The 14,883-nt window shown below is 50.2% G+C and overlaps 1 protein-coding gene across 1 annotated transcript in view; it reads right to left on the bottom strand.

Annotated features, from left to right (window-relative positions):
* The window catches only part of UNC5B (unc-5 netrin receptor B), a 143,487-nt gene that overhangs the window by 61,238 nt on the left and 67,366 nt on the right, over positions 1-14,883 (bottom strand). Inside the window, exons 10-13 of the mRNA XM_067000999.1 lie at positions 10,749-10,924; positions 8,573-8,748; positions 2,374-2,468; positions 650-813 (exon numbers count right to left, since the gene is read on the bottom strand). The gene's annotated coding sequence lies outside the window, so the exon portion shown is untranslated. The remainder of the gene's footprint in view (positions 1-649; positions 814-2,373; positions 2,469-8,572; positions 8,749-10,748; positions 10,925-14,883) is intronic.

Here is a 14,883-nt window from a genome sequence, read left to right as displayed (position 1 = left end):
TTATCCATCATGTTTAGAGACAGAAACATCAAATACATTTACCAGACAGGCTGGCCAGGCAGCGTCAGAATGGGAGGATAGAGGTGTCAGACATAGCAGGGTCCCAGCTGATGTTATGTTCTCACTTTTTTTTTTTCTTAGTATTAATTAAAAACAACACAAACCTTCCTCAGAACAAATTGCCTGGCCAAGCTCAGTTTGCCACCACACCACCAGCAGCATTAGGGCACCTTCCAGATCTTAACCGCGTCCAAATCCCAACACCTCAACACAAGGATAGGATCCACCTATAGAGAAGAGCCCGCCAACAGGAGCATCCCACCCCGGTGCCAGGAGCTCAGGACCATTCAAACACCATTCAGATACCTTTTTTCCCTTAAAAGTAAAGTAGAAGAAGAACGCTTGGTTAGCGGCTAATTTCCTATTTCTCTTACAGCAAGAAGATTAAAAGCTTTCTTCCCGATGGCTGCTTCGTAAAAGACCCAGAGGTTTGCTACTCATTTATTCCTTTAAAATAGATAATGCATTCCTTTTTAAGAGATGTGGTTTTATGGGTACAACCCTCCACCACACTGTCTTCTGAGCTGATTTTCCATACAGCCCAGAGCTAGGGAGCAAAATGAGAAGGTTTTTCCATCTCCAGCCTTACCTCGTGGCCTCTGAGCTTTATCTGAACCCCTTAGGAACATGGTGGTTATGATGGCGAGAGGCTTTCATCCAGGCGAGGAGGTCCTTTGCTCCCAAAAAGAGGTTACTGCTGCTTGGAAATCAGCTCTCAGGTGAGCAGCTTTGAGCTTTAAGTCATGAGCAGGTCTGTAACAAAGAAAATAAGGTTTGTACAGCCCTTTTAATACGCGTTGGCCAAATAAACGCTCCTATTTCCATCCATAAATATCAGGTAGGAGAAGCGAGCTCAGCACACCTTTTCATTTGTATGCAGGGCTGTTTTATTAAATAAAAGTGCACTCTCCAGGAACAGAGCCCGGCCACCAGCTCAGGCAGCCCGTGTTGGAGCGGTTATTGATAGCCAGGCAGCAATTCGTAGTGGGGCCTGTTCCTGTGAAACAGGAAATAGGAAAGGGAAAATAAGGGTTGTGGTGCAGGGCCCACTCATGGAGGTGGGGTGGGGGGAGGAAAGGAGTTGCTGGGTACGCACCCCCAGGGACATCACCAAAATCCCCCAAATAACTCCAGTTCCAGGCTGATGTCAGCAGCCACCGTCCTGCTCTCAGCACGGCAAGGGGAGCGCGTGCTAACCCCTTATCTCCCATACACTTGCATCTTCAGATATTTAAAGCTCAATTTTTTCTCTTTAAAACAAAGAAAACTACAAGTGTCTTTTGTTTTTTCATCCGTGCTGCAGGTGGAAACCCCAGCAGCAAGGCAAGAGGGGGCTTCTCCCCACTCCACACCACTGCCTCAAGCTCAGCCCGGGGTCTGTACCGGAGAGGTCTGCCCGCACGTAGGGAAAAACAATTACAGGCAGGCGCTCGCGGGATTTGTTTCGGAACAATGCTGTAATAAACCAGAGGATAATCTGCTGCCCAGGGACTGGTCTTCTTCCCGGAGGGGCAGCACTCACAAATTGGGCAGTCACATCGCGTTATTTCCAGCGGGTGAGCTGGGGATGGGGACGGTGACAATCGAGGTGCCCCCGCAGATGTGTCCCCAGCTCCCCATCGCCACCCCTGCGGGCAGGGAGGGGGAATTCACAGCTCTGATAAGGCCCAGGGAGCTGCCGGCTCCAGCTCTGGCCACAGATGGTCCCTGGAGAAATTTCCCCGTGTTCAAGCTAATCTTCTTACCAACGGTGATGTTTTCGGTTATTTATTTATTTTATTTCATCCGACATGTGTCAAGCAGGCCTGCTAAGCCTATTACATCTCCAGGGAGGTTGGAGTTTTCTCTTTTATATATTTATTTATTTATCCCCTCTGAGCACTGCTTGTCCCCTTTTGGGCTCCTCTGGACGTTTCTCCATCACCGAGTACAGACCAACATTTTATAATTAACACTGGGAGCACCTCGTGGGGTTTGGAGGCTCAGGTGAGATAAACAGCCAGGTCTTGGCTAGACATCCAAAATTTCCAGAGCTTGTAATTTTCAGAAATGAGCTATAAAACTTGCTGGAGCATCTCTTATTGCTGCGTTTGCTTCCACTAAGCCCTCAAAATAAATAGATAAAAAGTTAGCTGAACATTTTTTCTGTGCATCTCCAGTGCAAAACAGCTCAAGCTATTAATAAAAACACAGTTGGGACTTGCTTTTTTTTTTTTTGTGTGTGTTATTGCTTGTTTGTATTTACGAGCAGAAACAGTCAGGGATTAGACCCCTGGGCTGGAGGGTTGTTTAACCTCCTAAATACTCACCCACCTTCTAGCTCCAGGTTGAGGGACACGTGCTGGTGAAGGGCCACCTTCCCCAAGTCCTCTCTCCCAGCTCTGGTAGGGAAAGTGTAGCAAGCCAAGCTGAAAGGAGGAAAAAACAAGCAAGCAAGGAAAAAGTCTAATTGCTCTGTAAATGGCCATTTTCTGGAGGAAGCATCAAGCTCTCGCTATGCAATGGGAGACCAGAAATACCAAAGGAGCAGGAAACATTCATGCACGTCCTGCACACACACCAACACATACGCTCTGGAGACTTTGCTACAGAAAATCAATGCGGGCTTATCAGCCTGCAGCAGAGCCCGGACAATTAAACATTTCCCTCTCTGCCTTTATATATTGGATTTAAGTTCTGAAGTTGGTCTCACCTGTGGATGGGGGGGGGGAAGGAAGAATCTGAGCCAGCATCTCACAGAGAGTTATCTCCAATGCAGGGAGCAGCCAATATTATTTCCATGGCTAACTGCTGCCTTCTTTGCCCTCAAAAAAATACATCTGTCTCTTGTTTCCTGGCTACGGACCAAAAAATAAAAGGAAGGTAGGACACATTCAATATTGATTTATTTACTGGAAAGAAAAAAAACAAAACTCTCCTCACCTTACACAGAGCCCAGCACTCCCAGGAAGCCCTTCCCCAGGAGCAGAGTTTTGTGTCCTCGTGTTCTCCTCCAGCACAGAGCAAAACTTTGGAGAACAGGGCCAGCAGACACCAGAAAGGGGGCCCGAGGAGCAGAACTGAGCTGAGATTTGGAGCCCTAGATGGAGAGGCACCAAGATGCATCACAAAATTATTCATACACCTGCTGCAGCTCCATGGGCAGGTCCAGGTGGATCGCCTGGAAAATTGGGGAGGGGAAGGAGAGGGAGACCACGATGCTGTTATAGCACAAAGCCAGAGAGCAAGAAGCCACATTTGCAGGCACTTGGACTCCCTGCTGGTAGGAAATGGACTGTGGATGTTTTTTTGGCTTTCGCGGAGCATGAGCAATGCTGGTACTTCCAGCTTCGCCCTTGCAAATGCTTGCACAGCATAGTGCAGGTGATCTGTGCCCCTGCCTGTTCCAGCAAAACCTGGGAACGGTGTTAGCTTTACGTTTCCTTTCAAAAAGGTGATGCTGCTGGCCTTCAAACGACACGGGAGAAGAGGTGACACAGGGAGGTGACTGTGGCCAAGCGGCTGACAGAAGCTGAAAAAAAAAAGCGTGCCTGACCCTTGCTGACACAGCCAGCAACACATCAGCGCTGGCAGCCCGCCTGCACCAGGAGAAAAATGCAGAAGAAAGCAGCAACAGCAAGCAAACCCCTTCTTTATTTCATTTTTCTACCTGGCTGGTCATATTCAATTCTGTACTTAATTGGTGGCAGAAAAGTTTCTGGAACAAAAAGCATCAGTTTGTTGTTTTTGTATTTTTTTCCTCTTTCTCTTAAAGCTTTGTCAACGGATTTAGAGTGGGTCAAATGCTGCCAGCTCTCCTGGCTATGGCACACACAGGTTGTGAACAGCTCCAGAGAGATGTGAGCAAGGGAAAATGAACCTAAACCCATCACACCCATAAAACTCTGGGGTTAGGGAGAGGCAGATCCCCATTTCTGCATGCAAAAGAGGGCCCTCGTGCACAAACGGAGGTACTCGAGGTTCGCTCCTTGTGGTTTTGTTATTTATTACCCCAATTATTTCTTTTTATTATTTATAACAAGCAGCCCAGTGACCACTTGAGCTGATCTGGGGGTTAACATCAGTTCGCACGAGCTGCTCAGACACCACTTCGGGGCAATGGATGGAGCCCAGGCTGAAAACCACTGTGAGGCCATCGGTAAATGCAGGCCCATGACAATCCCACTGACATCTCTGGATTGCTTTATGCTCCTGAGATGTGAGCACACACATCTGAATTGGGCCCTAGGTTCATTGCACATCGTCTAGTTAAGGAGACAAGAAGAAAGGAGGTTCTTCCATGGGTGAAGACCAGCCAGCTGAGAAAAAACAGCATTACCCCCTTGTTTGAGGGCATCACAACTCAAGGACCTGCAGCTGACTGAGTTCTGTACAGGGTAAAATCTGTATTTTCAGCTGCAATGCCTTTCCTCTCCTGGTTAGGACCAGGCTTCTTATTTTTCCTTTTATTTTTTTCTTTCTGGGAAGAAACTATTATTTTGCCATTTCCACGTGCCCTAAAAAGAGTTCTCCTCTCCTGGCTGTACACGTACTTCAAGATAACGCTGTAATCTCATGTGGAACAGCTATCTCATGTTAGATCATGTGGAAACACTTCAGACAATAAAGGTACAACAAGCCAGAGTCAAATTTAGACACAAAGCCAGTAATTAACAAAACCCAGATCTCTTGCAAGGCAAAGCTATTGTATATAACAAAATGCAACGTAGCACCTAAAAAAAAAGCCTTTTTCATACATAAAGCCTGTCTAAGCCTAGCAAGTCAGGCATCATCAGTGCAGCTGAAGAGCTTTACGTTGCCAGAGGATTCAGAGCAACCTGGGTCCATGCCTGTGCCAGGGCCAGCATGGGGAGGTCTCACCTGCAAACCAAGCAGATATATCATGACACCAAGGTGTGACGCCCTGTCACCCTCGGGTTTGGGATCAGGGTGCTAAAACACAGAGAGAGAAGTTGTCAGACCAACTTCTAGCTCGGGGCATGTTCCCAATTAGCTTTCCAAAGGAAAATGGATGAAAATGCAAGTTTGCTGCTCCAGACGGACCCAAACACCCCATAAGTCCAAAAATTTCCTTCGTGCTAAGCCTGGAAAACAAAGCCTTAGGAGCACGAACGAGCTGCAAGGAGGCAGGGGAAAGTTAATCAGGTTCAGATCAAAGGAAAAACAGTGAGCAATTTCATCCGCAGCCCTGCACATGAGAAGTTTGCTGTGACTCGTTCCCCCCAACTATTTTTTCACTTTCAGGCTCCTGACCTTCTCCGTTCCGGCCAGGAGGGAATAGGAAAGCTCTAAGAAAGCCATTCCTGTGCTATTTTTAGCAGAGCCAGAAGAAAAGTGACTGGAAATAATCCATGAAAGCAAGCTTTCACCTTGATTTTCAGACTCTGGAGGCTTTGATAGCCTTGATAATAATCACAACTTTACCAAAGGCATATAAACTGCTGAGTGAGACTGAGAGCATAAATTGAGTTCTCCTTTTCTTCCTGCCTTGCTCAAAAGGCCTAGCAAACCATGGACAGAGACCAAAGGAAATGCTTTCCCTCCCAAGCCAGCACATTCAGGGCCACGCAGCAGCATGGAGACCCAGGCTTGGCTCCAGCACGCCAGCAGGAAAATTGCACGGTACACTTGGATGTGTTCAGGATACACGAGGATTTTGGAAGATGAGAGTGCTTTGTGGAAGAGGCTGCTCTTTCCAAAGCAGGATTAAGACCTCTTCTAGAAATAACCATTCCCAGCCTCTACAGCTCGAGCAGACCATGCATCAAATGCATCGCAAAGCAAACAAAAATAATGGCACAACAACATCCAGAAGAGAAGTCCTCAGCCTTAAGATATTGAAATCCACCAAAGGAGAGCCAAACTAGTTGAAACAAGGCTTATAGAAAGCTATCGGGCCAAGAGTGGCTGCACAGGGAACCCCACGTTCCTCTGCCTGCCCCCGACCTGCGAGCACTAACACAAGCAGTTGCTGCTGGGACACAGACCTCAGCTGGGTGCTTTGGAGACCAGAGGATTTAATTAGACAAGGCATGCTCCTGAGGTGCTGATAATAGGAACAAAACAAGGGCTGATCCCATTAAGTTGAGCTTTTCTGTTGATTGCTGCCATCTGATGTCCCCTTCTCCCCCACTGCTCCTCACTGCATGTTTCCCCCCCTCCTCTTGTGCTGCTGGGGGACTGAAATTTTATTGTCCAGGCTCTGCTGGGCTTCAATATAATACGGTGATGATCATCAGCCCTCTGCCATGCTTCCAACCAGGACATACTAAGGCCATTTCGTCCCAGGGTGGCCATCCCAAGGCTCTCATCCAGCTCTTCTCCTCTCCTGAGCATCCTTCCAACCCAACGACCTCTCTCAACATGACTATTCGGACCCCCCTATTATTCAGACTTTCTTAGGACTTGTGCTCATTGCAGCCCCAAGGACGGGAGAAACGAGCATCGTCCCTTTGAGCCTGGAGATTTGATGACCACTGGGGACAGGCACGACCTCGAGGTCTGCATCCAGACCTCGACCTTACCTCCAGCACCCATTTTTGGGCCCCATCAAACCACTCACCCCAAAAAAAGCCGCGATGGGCACAGCAGCATAACAACTCCCACTTTGCTCAGTTTTAAAAACCTTTTTCCCAGATCGAAGAGGTGCTGGTAAGTGTCGTGGCAGGAGAGATTTACTGCTGTCTCCGGAAATGTTTCATTATTCCTTGGTAAGTGGTGGCAGTGAATCTCAGGCTGTCTGCTGGCTGTAAAGGGCGATGCCGGGCAGATTCTTTCCATCAGCTGGACTGGGCCGAGGTCCGACATGTCACCTCCCAGGGCTGAGGGATATTGCGTCCAAGAAAGATTTTGTTTCTCTTGCCTCTTGGTAGCCTCTCTCACTCGTCCCTACTCCCAGCACTGTGTGCTTCTTCAGCTGAGCTATCATCGCCAATTCTTCAGCTCCACGATATACGTGATTTCATACTCATCCTTAACTTAAGTCAACCCCGGCCATCAGTGGCTGATTTTCTAGGCTTCTCCCCATCTGTTTTTGGGGCTGAGAAAGCAGGACCCACTCACAAATTACTTAAGACATTCATTAAGCAGCAGAGTTGCATTCCCCATTTCACTCTCTTATCTCCCCGTAACTCCTATCATTATGTTTGGTTTTTTTGGACTACCACAGAGCACGAATTGTCACTTTGATAGATATTTCCAGCATAACTCCAAGATCTCTTCCCCGAGCAGCAACAGCCAGTTCAGAGCCCACTGCTCTATGTGCGAAGTTAGAATGATTTTCCCCCTGTGCATTGTTTTTCATTTAGCAGCCTTGAATTTCATCCGCCCTTTTATTACCCAGTCACTAAGAATCAGAAGGTCCTCTTCCCGTTCTTGGAGGTTGGCTGTATTTTAATCTTTTTGGTATTAACTCAGTGTTGCCAGCACACGCTGTTATTTCATTTCTTCCCCGGACCTGCAGCCAGGCCCTTTCTGAGGATACCAGATAGCAAGGTGCCAGCACAGGCTCCCTTGGGACTCTGCTGGTGACATCTCCCAAAATATGATTTATGTCACAGAGGAGAACTGGGGCAACGTGATGTTGGGGTAGCACGGTAGCTGCAGAGCCATTTTAATCACCAGCCCACTGGAGCATCACATTGCTCTCCAGATTCAGGGAGCTGCAGCCGGATTGATGCTCCAGGGTGTCAGCAAGCACACGAGCTTCTTCTTGAGGCAGCATCCTCCCCAAAAAATGGGAAAGTGTGTCACCCCAAATCATGTTTGGCTGTGGTTTTTAAATATGTACATATATGTATCCAGTGGCAAGGAAGGCTCTCAAGTGTCAGCCCTCCACAAGCCAAGGCTGTCCTTGCCAGCACATCTGGAAGAAGCATCCCAGTTGTGCTCCAGGCAGTAAAAAGCTCACCCCAAAATTGCTCCCACCCCACAGCTGGGAGCATGACCAAGACCTCGTGGCAGTTGTGCATGTGGGGCAAAGCAAAAATGAGGCAGCAGGGGCTCTGCACGCCGCTACCCACCCGCCAAGCTCCCCAGTTCTCGGGGACAGCCCTTTTCTACACCATTTGAGCCAACGGACCATGGACACCTTGCAAAACTCCACATTAAAATGAGCCATGGACACTCTCTCAACCATTTCTCAAAGCTATGCTGTAGAAAATAGTTTATTAACTGCTGAAGAATGTTTTCCCTCTATAATGAACCTTCCTGCAGTATTGAAGAACAGCCATGTCTTACTTTCCTCCTCTAACAAATGGCTTCTTTACAGTTTAATTAACTTCTCCCTGCTCTTCTTTTGTGGCACAGTGTCACCCTGGCCACAAGACAAACTCTGTTTGTTCCTTTATTCTGGAGAGCGCTGGCCTGTCAGATAAACTGCTCTGCCTAATTTGCTGGGGCTTTTCTTTTCCCACTCTGTATATCCCAGGGAGGGAAGGAGCAATAACAGCGAGCAGTGCTTTGGGGAGGCTGGGCACCGCGAGCGACGGGGTGGGGACGAGGCACAACTCACCTCCTGAAGGTTAACGGGGCTGGAGCCCTTCCTGCTCCTCCTGGCGCCTGGATTTTTCGGCCGATGCCCTGCTAGGTGGGGAGGTTGGAAGTAGAGGTGGGCTCAGGGAACCTGCTTGACTTGGCAGTCACTGGGGGGCATCGCTGCGGGCAAAGCCTTGGACCCTCCCAGAGCACCTTGGAGAGAGAATAAAACAGGTTACAGGCGGCGTTGTCCTCATCCCGTTCGCTTTGTCCTGCTGTGAAGTCCTCACCTGGTGCAGCAAATGTGACACGAGAGGACCACAGGAGTCACCTGCTGAAACCCTATGCTCCTGGGGCTGGATTTGTCACGGGGTGGGGACAGGAGCCCCATGTCACAGACCTGCATCAACATCCCCACGTGCTCCTTTCTTTTCTCAGGTCTAAAAAAAAGCCTGGAGGAAAGGGGTTTTGTCCTTCCAGGAGTTAGGATTTTGCATCTTCAGTAGCGCATCTGTCTACACATACATGTTCGTATATATATTTTAGATATATACACAAAAATAAATATGAGTGAGATTATGTCACCGCACTACTGAGCAATGGGCTCCTGATGGCACACAAAACCAAACGGCCCCGCACCTTGGGGCTCACCATTTCACTCCAGGACCGAGCGTGTGCACCAAGCCAGTGGCACAGACTGGGGAAAACAAGAGCTGCTCTCCTCTGCTGCAATAAAAAAGGATGCAGAGGCTGAGTTTGGGCTCAGATCGACCTGCTCACACCTGGAGGACACATACAGGGGTGTCACACATAACCCTAACCCTAGCCCCCTTTTGGGGAGCAATTGGTGCACCTGGTGTAGCTTGGGGGTCCTAGCAGCCCCGTGCCTCTGAGCCGAGCCCCTTTTTCAGGTGTCCTGGTGCCACACAGACCAGAGCCACTACAACACAGCCACACGGGGCTGCAGTTCCTGAGCAGGGCCAGTTAATTAATTGCACCCAGCTGACAGCAGCCGGGGCTTTTTGTGTGCTGGAGCTTTCAGACACCAATGCAGTAATGGTCTCCAGCACGCAGACGGTCTCAGGGGACTTGTCCTTCCTATCCAAAAAAAATTAATTAACGGTGGCAATAAATAAAGCAAGCCAGGCAAATGAGAACATCGGAGCCGCTCTGGGGAGGCTGCTGCCGACGTGCAGCAGGAATCAGCCTTGGGATGCTGGGCACCCACAGCCAAATGCCTGCAAACTTGGGCAGCAGCTTCCTAGCAGCATGGTGCCTAGTCCACACGTGCTCTTTTGGGTAGGAAAAGCTTTTTTTTTTTTGGAGCCAGGTGGTTCTTGTCCTGGTTATCCAGCAGCATGCACATCCCCCACCCTGAGGTCTAATCACTGGCCACTCGTTTCTCGAGCGCTTCTTAGGCACTTCTAATTGGCACTTGACAAAGTGCCTGCCACATGTTGGTCAATACCAATTAGCATGCTTATTAAGCGCACGTATCTGCTTGTGGCAGTTATCTAATTACCTTGCAAGTGCACTGGGGGAAAGGCTCTGCAAAGGGTGCCGCGGTGGGGAGGATGCTTCAGATGCTTGGTGCGCAAACCCTGCGCTCCGCTGCTCTCCTTGGGAGCTGCTGTGCACGGAGCTGAGCACCCATCAAGCCTCCCCACTTGGTGGGAACATCACCTGCCCAGCTCCAAATCTGTCCACCCTAAAGGGATGTCCACAGAAGGGCCTTCCACCTTTCTTTAGTTTCCTCATGCACCTCCACAGCCCTTCTCTGGGTCTTGCTGCTGGCTCCAAGGTAAGTCAAGCTGTGGGACCCATCAGAAAACATGGGTGAAGCTGCTGAGCCTGTGACCAGAGCAGCTCTCAGCCCTCATTTCCTGCGATTTCCAGGGGAAAACAACTCAATTAGACATTTTGGGGGGTTCTCTGCAGAATTAATTGCATGGCAGCCAGGGAGTCAGAGGGACTAAAGAGGCCAAGACATCCGAAATTGCATTTACCAGTCTCCTGCTTTTTATTTTTCTGATTTTTAAAAAAAAAAAAATTTGCATATTGTCCTGCAGGCCAAGCCTAGCCAGCGGGTGCTGCTGCTATCAGACAGCACACAGAGCGGCGCAGTGATACGACGTGCATGCCTGGGAACCGAAGCAGAGCCCACGTACTGGTTTAATTTAATGCTCGTGAAAGCCTCCCATTCTGACACACACCTTGGAACTGGGATAGCACAGCGTGGCTGGGAGAGATTTCGCATCAGAGCTCCGGTGGGCTGCAGCACCCTGCTGGAGCCGGGGATGGATGGAGCACAGCCGGGGCTTCCTTTGCTTCCAGCCAACAACACCACGAGGGCAAGCGACACGCCGAGCCGCTCATCTCTCACGCATGCCTATTAAGCAAAAATTAAAAGGAAATTACACGGTGAAGCCAGCAGCAAGGAGGAGGGGACGGGTTGTAATTACATGGCTGTTAGTTGGCTTAGAGTTCCACTTTAATGCTCCTGGCCCACACCAATGTTTTCTAGAGAAGTTTTCTCTCTTACTCGGGGTGAGGACCAGGATGCTCTCGATGCCCAGCCAGGTGCCTTTCAGATTTAGTCCCCCAGCAGGGTTTTGTTTTCAGCAGCCCCCTGAGCTGCTCTTGCCAGGCCCCCATCAGGAAACAATTTTACTAAAAGCCTTAGGATTTATCTTTCAGCTGCAGATCTATCTTTATTTCCCAAGCAGGAGGAAGAGCTCACCAAAGTGAGCTCAGGGAGAAAAGAGACACTTAATTCTGTCCATCCCCTGGAAGCTCAGAGCACGAAACTCTCCCTTCATACCACAGCTCTCTGCAGACGGCATCAACGTGGAACTCCATGCATTTTGAAAAGAAGAGTTTCCACTATAGCCTACTTTCAAGCACTTGAAACCCATAATATTTCAAAAAAAAAAAACGAATATATTTGATTTTCTCCCTGTATGCACCTCTCACTTCGGAGCCCTCCCAAGCAAAGTTCTCTGTGCTAGAACAAAGCTGGGGAAGCTTCAGGGATACCTGTCTGCAAGAGGAACGAGGAAATGAGGATATTAAGAGACTTTAGAGGAAAATCCCCAGCTGTGGAGGCTCAGCACGCGGCTCTGGAGCAGACCTTCCTTGGCCATGCACACCTAACCCAGAGGAGACGTCGGTGTAGCAAGAAGGGAGCGACGACCAGATGACCTCCAGAGGTCCCTTCCAACCTAACGCCTTCTGTGAAAAGGGCTTAAGCACGTGGTCACTTAAGCAAAGAAATAGAGCTTTTTGTTTCTTAAATCTAGGTTTCCTCATCATTTTTTCCCCCAGGCATGCCTTCATCCTTCCAAAAGCAGCAGCCACCCCACAGAAGAGCACTGGGTGCCGAGGATGGGGTCAGCACTGGCAGCTGGGACTGGTCCCACCACCAGCGGTACCGACAGCTGCCAGCAGCTCAAGTGCTGCAAACAGATTTATCCTCCCAGGACAGGGGGGTTTGGGGAGGGCTGGGAGCCTGCCAGCTCCGAAAACACCCGGCATCCTCTGCCTCAGAAGGTGCAGAGGCATCTGCTGCCGAGCAGACGGCAGGAGCAGCAGAAGATGCGAGGGAGAGCGAGCGGGGAATGCAGCATCAGCACAGCCTCGGGGTGGGAAAAAGCCCCAGGGCGCCTCGTGTAGGGGAAAAAACCCAAGGGACAGCCTCAAGAGGTGGCCAGGGTGGGCTCGAGGTGACACGGCAGCGTTGCCACCGCTTCAATCAGGGGGGCAGCCGCTGGGCTGGAAGTGAGTCCATGTGAAATCAATGTGCAGTTAGAGAAACCACCGAGGGCTGCCCGTCAATACGCTGAAAAGACACCACTGCCTGCGACAGCCCCAACCAGCAGCCTGCTGTTATTGACAGGAGAAGTGGCAGGCTTTAAAAAACAGCATCTTGTTCTTCCCTCGTTCCCCCTCCTGAGCAAATTAACCCCAAATCTCTTTGTTTACCCTCTCCCCTAATAGGCTCTCGTGGCTCACAGAAATGGTATCCCAGGCTCTTTCCGGAGCAGAGCAGAGTCTTTGTTCCTTTTCATCCTGGGAAAAGGAAGGGTTTAGATAATCTCAGAATGCCAGAAAGCAATTTATTTTGACCTAGACTGTTTCTGCAATGTCATCTCTTGGCTTCGGCATGAGGGAAGCGCCATTAGCCAGCGTTTGTGCATCACGCCCACGTCCTGGGCCCGACGAGCAGCCGGTCCCAACGGCCATCCCATGGCAGCTTGACCCCAAAGGAGAGCACCAAAATGCAAGAGAGACAGCCCACGGCCACGAGTGGGTCCTTCCTGCCACCTGTGGCATTACACACCCCAAAATCCCGATAACAGACCCAGGAGGGGGCTCTGTCCTGTCCCCACTGCCCCACGGTGGCACCAGCTCTACAGAAGCAATGCATCTTTCCCCCCCTCCCCAAAATAAAGCACTTTATTTAAAATTTTCTTTAAAGAATGGGTTCTCACTGCTCCTCCTTCCAGTTTCTAAGCCCTGGGGTGAGCTCAGCTTGTTGCCTCCAGGATGTTTTTGGCAGCCTCAAGCCTAGAAACTTTCTTCAGAAAGGAAAAGCGAAAGCAGGGAGCATCGCAGAGCCGCGCGGCTCATCGCAGGAAACACCACCAGATGCTGCAAGGCTCTCTCAAGAGCAGCAAGAGCTGACAGCACAGCATTTAGCAGACAAAAGCACTCATCCCTTCCAGCTCCCCCAGTCTGGCTTCGCCACAGCCCCAGTAACTCCCCCACTGCACGGCACAGGCTCTTAGCTCGGCCCCATCCCGGCAGCTTAGGGACTGCAATAACTCATCTCGCTGTCAACGGGGAATATTTTTAAATCTCTTCCTCCCTGCAGGCAGGGGACGCCTCCTCCACTTTTTCCAGGCAGATCCCTTTTTTTTAATTTTCCTCTGAACAACAGGGGTTTAAATCCCAAATCCTCCCGCCTTCTTTTGGGGCGGCAGTGGAGTGGAGATTTACAGGAAGATTTGGAATCACTTGCTGGGAGCCCCTGGAAAGAAGAGCTGGAAGTTGGTGCGTCCAAGCTTTTGATACAGAGCAGGGCTTATCTTTCCCTTCTCTTCCCCCCAAGTTACATAAAAACATAAAAATAGTCTGGTTTGTTCCCTTGGCAGACAGCAGCACGTCCTGCAGAGCATCCTTGTGTCCTGAACCTCTTCCACCAGGGTGGGAGAAGAAAGAGCATCCCCTGGCTGGCTCCCACCAAGCTTTATTTCACCCTGTGCATGGCACCGATGTGGACAGGCTTCTGGAAAGCCTGCAGTAGTTTCATCGATGCTTTGTTCTCTGCTTTCCACACTCAGGGTATTATTAGCATGCTGGTTTCATTGTGCAATAGCACTGCAAATTGCGTTGGCGTGCTGTGACAGGGGAGGAGACGTGGTCACCACCAGAGCCTCACCAAGCCCCCCGCAGCTCATGCAGCCTTCATCCCTCTCTGCAGTCACACAGGAGGATGTCCAGAGGTGAGCCCAGACACCCACGGCTCACCCTGCATGGCATGGGATGCAAGCCCTTGTCCAGAGCAATGGAGGTCTGGCTGGCTGTTCTTCATGTGCCCGCAGACAACATGCCCCAGAGATGTCCTGAGACCACTGGGATAAAAACCACAAGGGTAGGTAAGGTCTTGCTCATGGGCAATGCCTTCTTTCACCTTTTAAGACCTGTCTATGTAGTAATTAAAGCTCCTGTTTCTAAGCCGCTTGGTATTTTAATTGATTTTCTCCACTGGCTGCCCACAGTCTAGTCATTCAAATCCGACATTTATCTCCCAAGCCCTCAGACGAGCGAGGAGGGAGCGCAACCAGCCCCGTGCTTCCCAGCGGGTCCCTCACGCTGGGGCTGCCGAGTGCCTCCTTGGGGACCCCCCAGCACTACTCACTGGTCCTTCCCGAAACAACAACCTTCCTGCTTCATTTAACCTGGCGTTTGAAGGCCGTGCTGCTCCCGGCAGGAGGTTTGATCAAGATGATGAAGGGCGACGTGCTGCCTGCCTTGCCTGCTGCGCACCCGCGGCAGCGACACAAGCGCACCCCAGTCCTGCAAACCCATCGGGAATGCTGCAAGGAGCAGGGCAGCACCTTGGACCAAGGCGGCACTGCCCACCTCCATCCCAAAGAGTGGGGATGGACTTGGCAAAGATGCAAAGTGCCCTGACTTCAGAATAAACCAAATAAACCAGGATGTTTTGGGGAAAGGGGAAATCTGGGACCTACTGGGGTTTGGGTTTGTTCTTTATTTTCTTCCCCCCCTACATTTGTCTTCTTTTAGCAGGACCCCTGAAGCTCATGCCCAGAGGTGACAAGCATG

The sequence above is a fragment of the Anser cygnoides genome, chromosome 7 (genome assembly GCF_040182565.1).
Source record: "Anser cygnoides isolate HZ-2024a breed goose chromosome 7, Taihu_goose_T2T_genome, whole genome shotgun sequence".
NCBI classification, from domain to species: Eukaryota; Metazoa; Chordata; class Aves; order Anseriformes; family Anatidae; genus Anser; species Anser cygnoides.
This window is presented reverse-complemented; position numbering and strand designations above follow the sequence as displayed.